We start from the raw sequence: 12500 nt of genomic DNA, 5'->3' as shown, positions 1-12500 counted from the left end.
CGATCCAAGAAACGAGACGAAAGTAACGAAAAATTAACGTAACGAAAATATACCGTGGACGTACGAAGTAACGGTCGCGATCGTTGCTCGCTCGCTGCGCTCGCTCGAACTTATACTAGCCCAACCCAAAACCGATCCCGCCAGTTTCTCCGATTTTAAGAGAAATCGAGGAACGAACGCGAAAAAGGGATTGGTTTTGGGTTGGGCTAGTTTTTTTTTCGAGCGAGCGCAGCGAGCGAGCAACGCTCGAGAGCCCGTCTGACTTTGAAAAATTTTCGTACCGAACGGTTATTTCCAGTTATTTCGCTTAAAAGCGTTGTGATGCGTATATATTTTTACATAAATGGGAATATCATGTATTCCTACGTCGGGATTAAGCGTTTATTTCGTCCCGAGAACTTTAAAAAAAATTTTTAAATCGAACCGTTTTTTCGAATTTTTTCGCTTAAAAGCGTTACAAGGTGCTAATATTTGTGCATAAATCGCTTTAAAATGACGTTTTACATCGGGATTAAGGGTTTATTTCGTCCCCGAAAGGTGCCGTAAAAAATTTACGATCGCGCCCGAGACGTTGGAACTTAGTCTCATTCTCGAGCGGTACGTTGGGACTTAGAAAAATTTTCGACCGAAAAGTTATTTCGAGTTATCTCGCTTAAAAGCGTTGTAAGGTGTGAATATTTTTATAGAAATCGTTATGGTTCGACGAATTCTAGTCGAACGTAACGATTTCGTTTTATTTTTTTAAAAAATTGCCCCTTCCGGACCGACATGACCGGGCGGTTGGCACTTCGTCGATCCCCCGGCCGGTACGTAGGGACTTAGAAAAATTCCGGTCCAAAAAGTTATTTCGAGTTATTTCGCTAAAAAGCGTTACGAGGTATGAATATTTTTATATAAATGGGAATATTATGTATTTCTACGTCGGGATTAAGCGTTTATTTCGTCCCGAGAACGTTAAAAAAAAATTTTTAATCGAACCGTTTTTTCGAATTTTTTCGCTTAAAAGCGTTATAAGGTGCGAATATTCTTGCATAAATCGCTTTAGAATGACGTTTTACATCGGGATTAAGGGTTTATTTCGTCCCCGCAAGGTGCCGTAAAAAATTTACGATCGCGCCCGAGACGTTGGAACTTAGTCTCATTCTCGAGCGGTACGTAGGGACTTGGAAAAATTCCGGTCCAAAAAGTTATTTCGAGTTATTTCGCTTAAAAGCGTTATAAGGTATGAATATTTTTATAGAAATCGTTACGGTTCGACGAATTCTAGTCGAACGTAACGATTTCGTTTTATTTTTTTTAAAAATTGCCCCCTCCGGACCGACATGACCGGGAGGTTGGCACTTCGTCGATCCCCCGGCCGGGACGTAGGGACTTAGAAAAATTCCGGTCCAAAAAGTTATTTCGAGTTATTTCGCTAAAACGCGTTATGATGCGTATATATTTTTACATAAATAGCAATATTATGTATTTCTACGTCGGGATTAAGCGTTTATTTCGTCCCGAGAACTTTAAAAAAAAATTTTTAATCGAACCGTTTTTTCGAATTTTTTCGCTTAAAAGCGTTATAAGGTGCGAATATTCTTGCATAAATCGCTTTAAAATGACGTTTTACGTCGGGATTAAGCGTTTATTTCGTCGCTGGAAAGTTATATAAAAAAAGTACGAACTCGTCCGGGACGTTGGAACTTAGTCTCATTCTGGACCGGTACGTTGGGACTTAGAAAAATTTTCGACCGAAAAGTTTTTTCGAGTTATTTCGTTAAAAAGCGTTATGAGGTATGAATATTTTTATATAAATCGCTATATTATTATATTTTACGTCGGGATTAAACGTTTATTTGGTCCTGAAAACGTTAAAAAAAAATAGTGGACCGACGCGACTCGGCCCGTCGGACTTTGTCATACTCTCCACCGGTACGTAGGGACTTAGAAAAATTTTCGACCGAAAAGTTTTTTCGAGTTATTTCGCTTAAAAGTGTTATAAGGTATGAATATTTTTATATAAATCGCTATATTATTATATTTTACGTCGGGATTAAACGTTTATTTCGTCCCGAAAACGTTAAAAAAAAATTTTTAATCGAACCGTTTTTTCGAATTTTTTCGCTTAAAAGCGTTATAAGGTGCGAATATTCTTGCATAAATCGCTTTAAAATGACGTTTTACGTCGGTATTAAGCGTTTATTTCGTCGCTGAAAAGTTATATAAAAAAAGTATGATCGCGCCCGGGACGTTGGAACTTAGTCTCATTCTGGACCGGTACGTAGGGACTTAGAAAAATTTTCGACCGAAAAGTTTTTTCGAGTTATTTCGCTTAAAAGTGTTATAAGGTATGAATATTTTTATATAAATCGCTATATTATTGTATTTTACGTCGGGATTAAACGTTTATTTGGTCCCGAAAACGTTAAAAAAAAATAGTGGACCGACGCGACTCGGCCCGTCGGACTTTGTCATACTCTCCACCGGTACGTAGGGACTTAGAAAAATTTTCGACCGAAAAGTTTTTTCGAGTTATTTCGCTTAAAAGTGTTATAAGGTATGAATATTTTTATATAAATCGCTATATTATTATATTTTACGTCGGGATTAAACGTTTATTTCGTCCCGAAAACGTTAAAAAAAAATTTTTAATCGAACCGTTTTTTCGAATTTTTTCGCTTAAAAGCGTTATAAGGTGCGAATATTCTTGCATAAATCGCTTTAAAATGACTTTTTACGTCGGGATTAAGCGTTTATTTCGTCGCTGGAAAGTTATATAAAAAAAAGTGCGAACTCGTCCGGGACGTTGGAACTTAGTCGCATTCTCGAGCGGTACGTAGGGACTTAGAAAAATTTCGGACCGAAAAGTTTTTTCGAGTTATTTCGTTAAAAAGCGTTATGAGGTATGAATATTTTTATATAAATCGCTATATTATTGTATTTTACGTCGGGATTAAACGTTTATTTCGTCCGTGGAAGGTTAAAAAAAAACGGACGGATACGACCGGGCCTTTGGAACTTTGTCTCATTCTGGACCGGTACGTTGGGACTTAGAAAAATTTCGGCCGGCGGAAAAGTCCGAAATACTTATTTCGAGTTATTTCGTTAAAAAGCGTTATAAGGTATAAATATTTTTGCGGAAACGGTTATATCTCTATTAAATACAACTGGATTAAACGTTTTTTCGAATTTTTTAAAAAATTTGTGTTCGACGAACTGACACGACTGCGATATTTGTTTAATTATTTCGTTAATTAACGTTGCAAGGTATATATTTTTTTGCATATTTCTCGTTGTTTCAACGTGTTCTAATCGATTAAGAACGTGGTTTTTGTCCGTATTCGTTAAAAGAGGTGGTTTACTGATGCGATTTTGAAAAAAAAAAAAAATTAAATTTTTCGATAAAAACTCGTTTAAAATATTAAAATAAGCGGTGCGTTAAAATATCTCGACGATAGGACGTTTTATAACGGTACTTTATTGGAACAAAGTGGTCGAGCGGACTAAGTCCGACGGTACGTTGGGACTTAGAAAAATTTCGGCCGGCGGAAAAGTCCGAAAAGCTTATTTCGAGTTATTTCGTTAAAAAGCGTTATAAGGTATAAATATTTTTGCAGAAACGGTTATATCTCTATTAAATACAACTGGATTAAACGTTTTTTTCGAATTTTTTAAAAAATTAGTGTCCGTCGAACTGACACGACTGCGATATTTGTTTAATTTTTTCGTTAATTAACGTTGCAAGGTATATATTTTTTTGCATATTTCTCGTTGTTTTAACGTGTTCTAATCGATTAAGAACGTGGTTTTTGTCCGTATTCGTTAAAAGAGGTGGTTTACTGATGCGATTTTGAAAAAAAAAAAAAAATTAAATTTTTCGATAAAAACTCGTTTGAAATATTAAAATAAGCGGTGCGTTAAAATATCTCGACGATAGGATGTTTTCTAAGGGTAGTTTATTCGAAAAAAGTGGTCGAGCGTTTCAGAGACTAAGTCCGACGGTACGCTCTAACGGAGGTTTTACATGGTAAGCGCCCGGCCGCTGGCCCGGCCGGCGCCGACCGTCCGGCCGGCGCTTTGGTATCTATAAGAGACACGTCGAGTCGGACGGTCCGGACGGAACAGCGTCGAGCGCGTGGCTATTCTACGGCCTCGGTTGAGAATTCAGTCACCGCTCCTCGAGTCTTAGTGAACTTTTTTACTATTTCTCGACTGTTCCTTCGTTCTCGTATCGACTCTTTCTCTACACTGCTGCGCCGCGGGTCGCTGTCCTGGACGTAATGACCAAATAACGTGGCAAGGTTCCCCTTAGTCGGGAAGCTGGATCCTGTATGCTCGCACTAACTTTAAAAAAAGTTAGGGCAGTGTGCTTGTTACTAACTGAGTATCAATTCATGCTGGTTCGGCAGAGACCGTTCCAAAACTTATGTTATAGCGTACGCAGTACGTTTTAAACATACGAAAGGCTAATGGGGAGCGTACTACCTTTTAGGAAGTGCGTTCTTTCTGATTGGAGAATATCAAAAGAACGAACGAATATGTTTCTTACGAGGACGGTACGTTCAGCATGCAGTTTACGTGCTTTTTACCGCTAAGGCATATTCGTTCAACCAACAAACCATTCTTACAGAATGATCCTATGAACAGAATGATCTTAAAATATTCCACACAAACAATCAAACGAACGAAAGAAAGTAAAGAGAGAGTGGCGAAATGAGAGAGAGTAGTGGCGTTCGACGTTACAACGGGAATTAAAAGGGTGTCGTCGAACGTTCACTAAGAACGAAAAGTCTCGTCGTACGGTGTTACGGACCCACCTACGACACTCTGAGGCTATTTTAAAAAGAGAGTCTTTTGACTCTAATATATAATATATATATAAAATACAAAGTTCCCTGGTTGATCCTGCCAGTAGTCATATGCTTGTCTCAAAGATTAAGCCATGCATGTCTCAGTACATGCCGCATTAAGGTGAAACCGCGAATGGCTCATTAAATCAGTTATGGTTTCTTAGATCATACTTAAACTTACTTGGATAACTGTGGTAATTCTAGAGCTAATACATGCAAACAGATTCGTACCAGAGATGGTACGAATGCTTTTATTAGATCAAAACCAATCGGTGGCGGATGGCTCGTCCGTTCGTCCATCGTTTGTTTTGGTGACTCTGAATAACTTTGTGCTGATCGCATGGTCATCTAGCACCGGCGACGCATCTTTCAAATGTCTGCCTTATCAACTGTCGATGGTAGGTTCTGCGCCTACCATGGTTGTAACGGGTAACGGGGAATCAGGGTTCGATTCCGGAGAGGGAGCCTGAGAAACAGCTACCACATCCAAGGAAGGCAGCAGGCGCGCAAATTACCCACTCCCGGCACGGGGAGGTAGTGACGAAAAATAACGATACGGGACTCATCCGAGGCCCCGTAATCGGAATGAGTACACTTTAAATCCTTTAACGAGGACCAATTGGAGGGCAAGTCTGGTGCCAGCAGCCGCGGTAATTCCAGCTCCAATAGCGTATATTAAAGTTGTTGCGGTTAAAAAGCTCGTAGTTGAATCTGTGTGTCACAGTGTCGGTTCACCGCTCGCGGTGTTTAACTGGCATTATGTGGTACGTCCTATCGGTGGGCTTAGCTCCTCGCGGGGCGGTCCAACTAATATCCCATCGCGGTGCTCTTCACTGAGTGTCGAGGTGGGCCGATACGTTTACTTTGAACAAATTAGAGTGCTTAAAGCAGGCTACCTTCGCCTGAATACTGTGTGCATGGAATAATGGAATAGGACCTCGGTTCTATTTTGTTGGTTTTCGGAGCCCCGAGGTAATGATTAATAGGGACAGATGGGGGCATTCGTATTGCGACGTTAGAGGTGAAATTCTTGGATCGTCGCAAGACGGACAGAAGCGAAAGCATTTGCCAAAAATGTTTTCATTAATCAAGAACGAAAGTTAGAGGTTCGAAGGCGATCAGATACCGCCCTAGTTCTAACCATAAACGATGCCAGCCAGCGATCCGCCGAAGTTCCTCCGATGACTCGGCGGGCAGCTTCCGGGAAACCAAAGCTTTTGGGTTCCGGGGGAAGTATGGTTGCAAAGCTGAAACTTAAAGGAATTGACGGAAGGGCACCACCAGGAGTGGAGCCTGCGGCTTAATTTGACTCAACACGGGAAACCTCACCAGGCCCGGACACCGGAAGGATTGACAGATTGATAGCTCTTTCTTGATTCGGTGGGTGGTGGTGCATGGCCGTTCTTAGTTGGTGGAGCGATTTGTCTGGTTAATTCCGATAACGAACGAGACTCTAGCCTGCTAAATAGACGTAAATTATGGTATCTCGAAGGCCCCCGGCTTCGGTCGGCGGGTTTTTACTACCAACGTACAAACAAATCTTCTTAGAGGAACAGGCGGCTTCTAGCCGCACGAGATTGAGCAATAACAGGTCTGTGATGCCCTTAGATGTTCTGGGCCGCACGCGCGCTACACTGAAGGAATCAGCGTGTTTTCCCTGGCCGAAAGGCCCGGGTAACCCGCTGAACCTCCTTCGTGCTAGGGATTGGGGCTTGCAATTATTCCCCATGAACGAGGAATTCCCAGTAAGCGCGAGTCATAAGCTCGCGTTGATTACGTCCCTGCCCTTTGTACACACCGCCCGTCGCTACTACCGATTGAATGATTTAGTGAGGTCTTCGGACTGGTGCGCGGCCAATGTGATAAGCATTGCCGATGTTACCGGGAAGATGACCAAACTTGATCATTTAGAGGAAGTAAAAGTCGTAACAAGGTTTCCGTAGGTGAACCTGCGGAAGGATCATTAACGAAAAATACAAAAACACAAAGAATATATTTGACTTGAACACTGTATAATAAAATATATATAATATCGTCGGTAAGGAGCCGTACTCCTCCTATATCGACACAAAGTATATACGACGTATTAACAAGCTATATACTTTGACAAAAGCCAAATTTTTTACAATAAGGAGGTGGGAGACGCTCCAGTTACGAAACTATACGAAGAGTGTGGCACTCTCTCTCGATCATCGGGATGAAGAGATATACTTTTACACGAATAATTCGAGGCGCCTGCGTGAGGTCGTACACAGAAAGACCCGCCGTCTCCGAATAATATTATAACAAACGAAAAACTTAAAAATATTCTCGAGGCGCCTGCGTGAGGTCGTAAACAGAAAGACCCGCCGTCTCCGAATAATATAACACACGGAAAACTTAAAAAGATTCTCGAGGCGCTTGCGTGAGGTCGTACACAGAAAGACCCGCCGTCTCCGAATCCTATAACACGAAACCGCTACTATTAATAATAATAATAATAATAATAATAACGATATGTGAGGGAACTTGAGCTGAACACATATCGAAAAAACTAAAAGTTACAGTGGAAACCACGTGTAATGAGAAATGCGATCGAGGCGCCTGCGTGAGGTCGTACACAGAAAGACCCGCCGTCACGATCTCGTATTTCGTATTTGCATCGTGGAAATCCAACGAACGAACAATATAATATAAACTAAAATCTCTAAAGTGCCTCGTGTCGGAGAGATCACTGCTCACACCTCTTCTATATTTCGTAGTTGCGTTGCGTAGGCCTCACCTCCTAGCAACGGGACATAAGGAAGACTGCTCTTTGGGATCGAACGAAGCGTCTATAACGAGTCGTCGACGAGAGCGAAAGAACGCGAATAGCGAGCCGCAGAAAAATAGGATACCGAATTATATATCTTCGAAGGTTCTCTTCGAAGATCCATGGATACCTATATCTGCGCGTCTCCAGCTATCTCGCGCGTCTCTCCAAACTCTCGTCGTTCCTCGAAACGTGCTTCCTACCCAAAGGGCGTTCGTTCTTCCTATGTCGTTTCGTTGTCGTTCGTTTCAACGGCGAACGATATACGATGTTCGACAAAACGAAACCACGTTGTACGTTCGTACTCGTGGATCGGGTAACCTAGAACGAAAACGCATTGCGTGGATGTTGGCCCGAAAAGATATATACCAGTGCGAGTGATGGTAAAGAGTATAACGATTCTTAACTAGACGAAGTTGGTTCGGAGGGGACCGCCGGCCGTCTCTCTATCCTCGCGAGTCTAATGCCTCGTTCCGTCGCTAGAGTTTTTCAAACTCTGCTTCTGGCTATCGGGAAGAATAGACCGCGCGCGAGGAAGAGGAACGACGACCGTGCGCGTCCCATCGATTTTTTTTATTTTTACCTGAACCACCGAAGTCGATTCAGAGGGGACCGCCGGCCGTCTCTCTATCCTCGTTGTCGTGAGTCATATGCCTCGTTCCGTCGCTAGAGTTTTTCAAACTCTGCTTCTGGCTATCGGGAAGAAACGACCGCGCGAGGAAGACGACGACGACGACCGTGCGCGTCCCATCGAATTTTTTTTTATTTTTACCTGATCGACGGAAGTTTCGTCCGGTTCGTCTCTTTTACCATCGTCTCGTCGACCCGTTCAGAGGGGACCGCCTGTCCATATCCTCGTTGTCGTGAGTCATATGCCTCGTTCCGTCGCTAGAGTTTTTCAAACTCTGCTTCTGGCTATCGGGAAGAAACGACCGCGCGAGGCCGATGGCTGCGAGTCCCATCGAATTTTTTTTAAACGCACGCACACACATACACCTGAACGGAGATGCGTTCCTTTTCGTCGCGATTTTTCGCGCTTTAGTCGTCGTTGTCGCCATCCGTTCGGAGGGGACCGCCGGCCGTCTCTCTATCCTCGTTGTCGAGAGTCTAATGCCTCGTTCCGTCGCTAGAGTTTTTCAAACTCTGCTTCTGGCTATCGGGAAGAAAAGACCGCGCGAGGAAGAGGAAGGACGACCGTGCGCGTCCCTTTCGAATTTTTTTTTATTTTTACCTGAGCGACCAAAGTGGATTCAGAGGGGACCGCCGGCCGTCTCTCTATCTTCGTTGTCGCGAGTCTAATGCCTCGTTCCGTCGCTAGAGTTTTTCAAACTCTGCTTCTGGCTATCGGGAAGAATAGACCGCGCGCGAGGAAGAGGAAGGACGACCGTGCGCGTCCCATCGATTTTTTTTATTTTTACCTGAACCACCGAAGTCGATTCAGAGGGGACCGCCGGCCGTGTCTGTATCCTCGTTGTCGAGAGTCTAATGCCTCGTTCCGTCGCTAGAGTTTTTCAAACTCTGCTTCTGGCTATCGGGAAGAAACGACCGCGCGAGGAAGACTACGACCGTGCGCGTCCCATCGATTTTTTTTTACCCGAACGATGGAGATGCATATCGGCTGTTTGCTTCGAATAACTGGACGAGAGGAACGAACATATATATATATCATGGGCTAGCCACCGTGCGCTTTCTTCGCGAGATCGTGTGCTGTACAGAGGATTCAGAATCGGGTGTTATATCCCCGTCGTTTCCTGACGAACGGAGCTTCGATCTCGTTGGTTGTTATATATTATAATGCACTTTACGCCCGGTCGGCGGGCTGCGTGTGTCGTCGCGCAGTCCGTCCGATTTCGTTTTCGAACGTATTTTCGTGTCGTCAATCATATGGCGACTTCCGCGCGTTCGATTCCCGTTGGTCGGACGTTTGTCGGATATCGGCTTCTTTCGAACCGAGAATAAGAGTACAAAAACCTGAGTACACAAACAAAAATCCATGCATAAACGATTACCCTGAACGGTGGATCACTTGGCTCGTGGGTCGATGAAGAACGCAGCTAATTGCGCGTCAACGTGTGAACTGCAGGACACATGAACATCGACATTTCGAACGCACATTGCGGTCCACGGATACAATTCCTGGACCACGCCTGGCTGAGGGTTGCTCACGTAAACCTAAGACTGCTTGCGTTGCGTATCGTTGCTCTCGGTCCGTATCTCTCTGTTCTTTCTTGCCTCGTCGACAGCCCGCCGTCGTTCGTTTTATCTTTAAACGAACGTTTCTGAGTCGGAGGACGAGCGCCAAGCAAAAGAATACGAATTAAAGAGCGGTCGAGGGCTCGTACGCGACGTACGAGCGATTGTTGGACGTTCGTCGGCGTTCGTCGCTGGATCGTGTGGAGACCGGCGTACGCATGCTCTCGATACAAATATATATGAAAAATCTATCGCGTTCACGGGAGACTCGCAAAACTACCTCCGTCTCTTCTCTGTCCCTTCTTGGCTTGACAACCCGCCGTCGTTCGTGTTTTACGAACGTTTCTGAGTCGGACGAAGCGCAAGAAGAAGGATACGAATTAAAAGAGCGCGGAGAGAACCGTCGTCGTCGACGCGGTTATCGAGATACACAGAGCGAGTTTTCTTCGTGGCCGATTTTTTTTTTCTTTTTGTATCAGCCTCTGCTACGTTTTGTTAGTCTTCGATAAGCACGAATGACCGCGCCCCCGACGTCGTCTTAAATGAATTTTTGGCGAGACTGAGAGAAAGCAAAAATATTTTTGAACAAAGTCAGTCGAGAGAGGAGAGAAAAGAGAACCAAGATATTAAAACCTAAACCTAAACTTGGTGGCGTAACGAAAAACTGTGTGCCTTAAAGAAACACAACCGTCTTTTCATCAAGATGTTTTTACTCGTACAGCCCCAGGGATCGAATACCCACTCCGTCTGTTCGTGCGGCAGAGATGTATTCTGCAGGCGCGAGACGACTGACGAGAAGACAACGAGGACCGTCGCATCGATGGGTCGTCGTTGCGTTTTTCATCCTCTGTGCTTTTTTCTGTTCTTCGCGAACCCAGAGAAAGCCGTAGATCCGGGAACGGACACACGAGATTTCTTCGAACGCTGATGACTTAGGGAGATGATCCCCAGCGTTGCGCGGAGATCGGAGAGTACGCGTACATGTATCGGGACGAATTTTTCCCCGTCGGTCGCGTATCTCTCTGCCCGCGCGCCTGGCCCAAAGCCACGTTCGTCGGAAATCAACGAAAAGTGTGTTACGATCTAGCGTGCGTCTACGATCGGCTATATTTAAGGGTGACGAAGAAGAGAAAAGCTCACGGTGTTGCGCAACGTTTCTGTACTCGATTTTAAGATGTGCATGTGAGTCCGTTACAAAGTTGTTCGGATCGTCGAAAATAGTCGTTTTCGTCGTCGTGCGAAAGAGAATAATCTCTGACATTGGCACGGAGAGATCGCGCAGAGGAAGAGAACGATCCTCTTTGGCGAGGCTCGAGAAAGACTAACGAAACTTGATTAGAGACGAGGTATACACGCGCCGTACGTACGACGTACGCGCGTGTGATTTTTTTTTGCTTTAAGGCGATTCGGCGCTCCGAGTATTAGAGAAAAAGAGATCGTTGGTCATCCCATGTCTCTTCGTCGTCTATCGCTGGACCGCGCATCCTAACGTATCGCCGGTCGTCCAGTCCCCGAGTAATAAATTCACCCCGTTGTGTACGTCTCGCGCTCGCTTTTCCACTTGCGTGAGTTCCCGTGCGTTTTCGTCGTTGGTACAGAGCAAAGAAACCGATATGTTATATACATGTCGCGTGTTCGATCTCTGTGCCAGCAATAACAGGCGAAAACAAGGAACCGCTGGAATCGTCGAGAAGAGAGAAACGGCTACGGGAGATATATTATACATAACACGTGTATATATATATATATATATTATACAAAGAGGACGGGCGTTAAAAACCGGAGATCGTTACGGGTGTCTTGCGTGAGTCTTAGCTCGAACATGATACGACGAACGAAGTTTAAAAGGCACTTTGGCGAGATGCATAAAACGTTTCTCGATCGAGATAGAATATAAGGTTCTCGATTCTATTCGAATTAATTTTTTTTTTTTATTTTTTTTTCTCTTTGAGGCGATTCTCGGAGAGAGAAATAAAAATAAAGACCCTCTGTCGCATTGTTATCAAACCGTCTTGCTTTTCTCGAATCGCGCCCACATGGCACGAAATTTTTTTTTCTTTGAAAAAAAAAATTGTCACCGTGTCGTGACGTTGAAGCGACCTCAGAGTAGGCGAGATCACCCGCTGAATTTAAGCATATTACTAAGCGGAGGAAAAGAAACTAACAAGGATTTCCTTAGTAGCGGCGAGCGAACAGGAATTAGCCCAGCACTGAATCCCGCGGTTCCGCCGTTGGGAAATGTAGTGTTCGGGAGGATCCGTTTATCCCGTGACGTCGAACCGCGTCCAAGTCCATCTTGAATGGGGCCATGTACCCACAGAGGGTGCCAGGCCCGTAGTGACCGGAACGCGTTTCGGGAGGATCTCTCCTTAGAGTCGGGTTGCTTGAGAGTGCAGCCCTAAGTTGGTGGTAAACTCCATCTAAGGCTAAATACAACCACGAGACCGATAGCGAACAAGTACCGTGAGGGAAAGTTGAAAAGAACTTTGAAGAGAGAGTTCAAGAGTACGTGAAACCGTTCAGGGGTAAACCTGAGAAACCCAAAAGATCGAATGGGGAGATTCATCGTCGACGGCGTCGGTGATCGTTGGTGAGCGATGCTCCGGGTGGGCCTTCGTGGTTCCATTGGCGAGGGCACGCCACCTTCGATTCGAACGCTCCGGCGTCGTAGTCGTGCACTTCTC

At 44.5% G+C, this 12500-nt stretch overlaps 3 non-coding genes across 3 annotated transcripts in view; all 3 read left to right on the top strand.

Moving 5' to 3' along the window:
* The first annotated feature begins 4874 nt into the window (after positions 1-4874).
* LOC139997432 (small subunit ribosomal RNA) lies at positions 4875-6798 on the top strand. Its single transcript, XR_011802813.1, has one exon. It is a non-coding gene; the product is annotated as a small subunit ribosomal RNA (ribosomal RNA).
* Positions 6799-9629: 2831 nt separating this feature from the next.
* On the top strand, positions 9630-9784 carry LOC139997429 (5.8S ribosomal RNA). The gene has a single exon (XR_011802810.1). It is a non-coding gene; the product is annotated as a 5.8S ribosomal RNA (ribosomal RNA).
* Positions 9785-11912: 2128 nt separating this feature from the next.
* Positions 11913-12500, top strand: part of LOC139997434 (large subunit ribosomal RNA) — a 4174-nt gene continuing 3586 nt past the window's right edge. Inside the window, exon 1 of the ribosomal RNA XR_011802815.1 lies at positions 11913-12500. This exon is cut by the window's right edge and continues 3586 nt beyond it. This is a non-coding gene — a ribosomal RNA (large subunit ribosomal RNA).

The sequence above is a fragment of the Bombus fervidus genome, unplaced genomic scaffold, assembly GCF_041682495.2.
Source record: "Bombus fervidus isolate BK054 unplaced genomic scaffold, iyBomFerv1 scaffold0085, whole genome shotgun sequence".
NCBI classification, from domain to species: Eukaryota; Metazoa; Arthropoda; class Insecta; order Hymenoptera; family Apidae; genus Bombus; species Bombus fervidus.
This window is presented reverse-complemented; position numbering and strand designations above follow the sequence as displayed.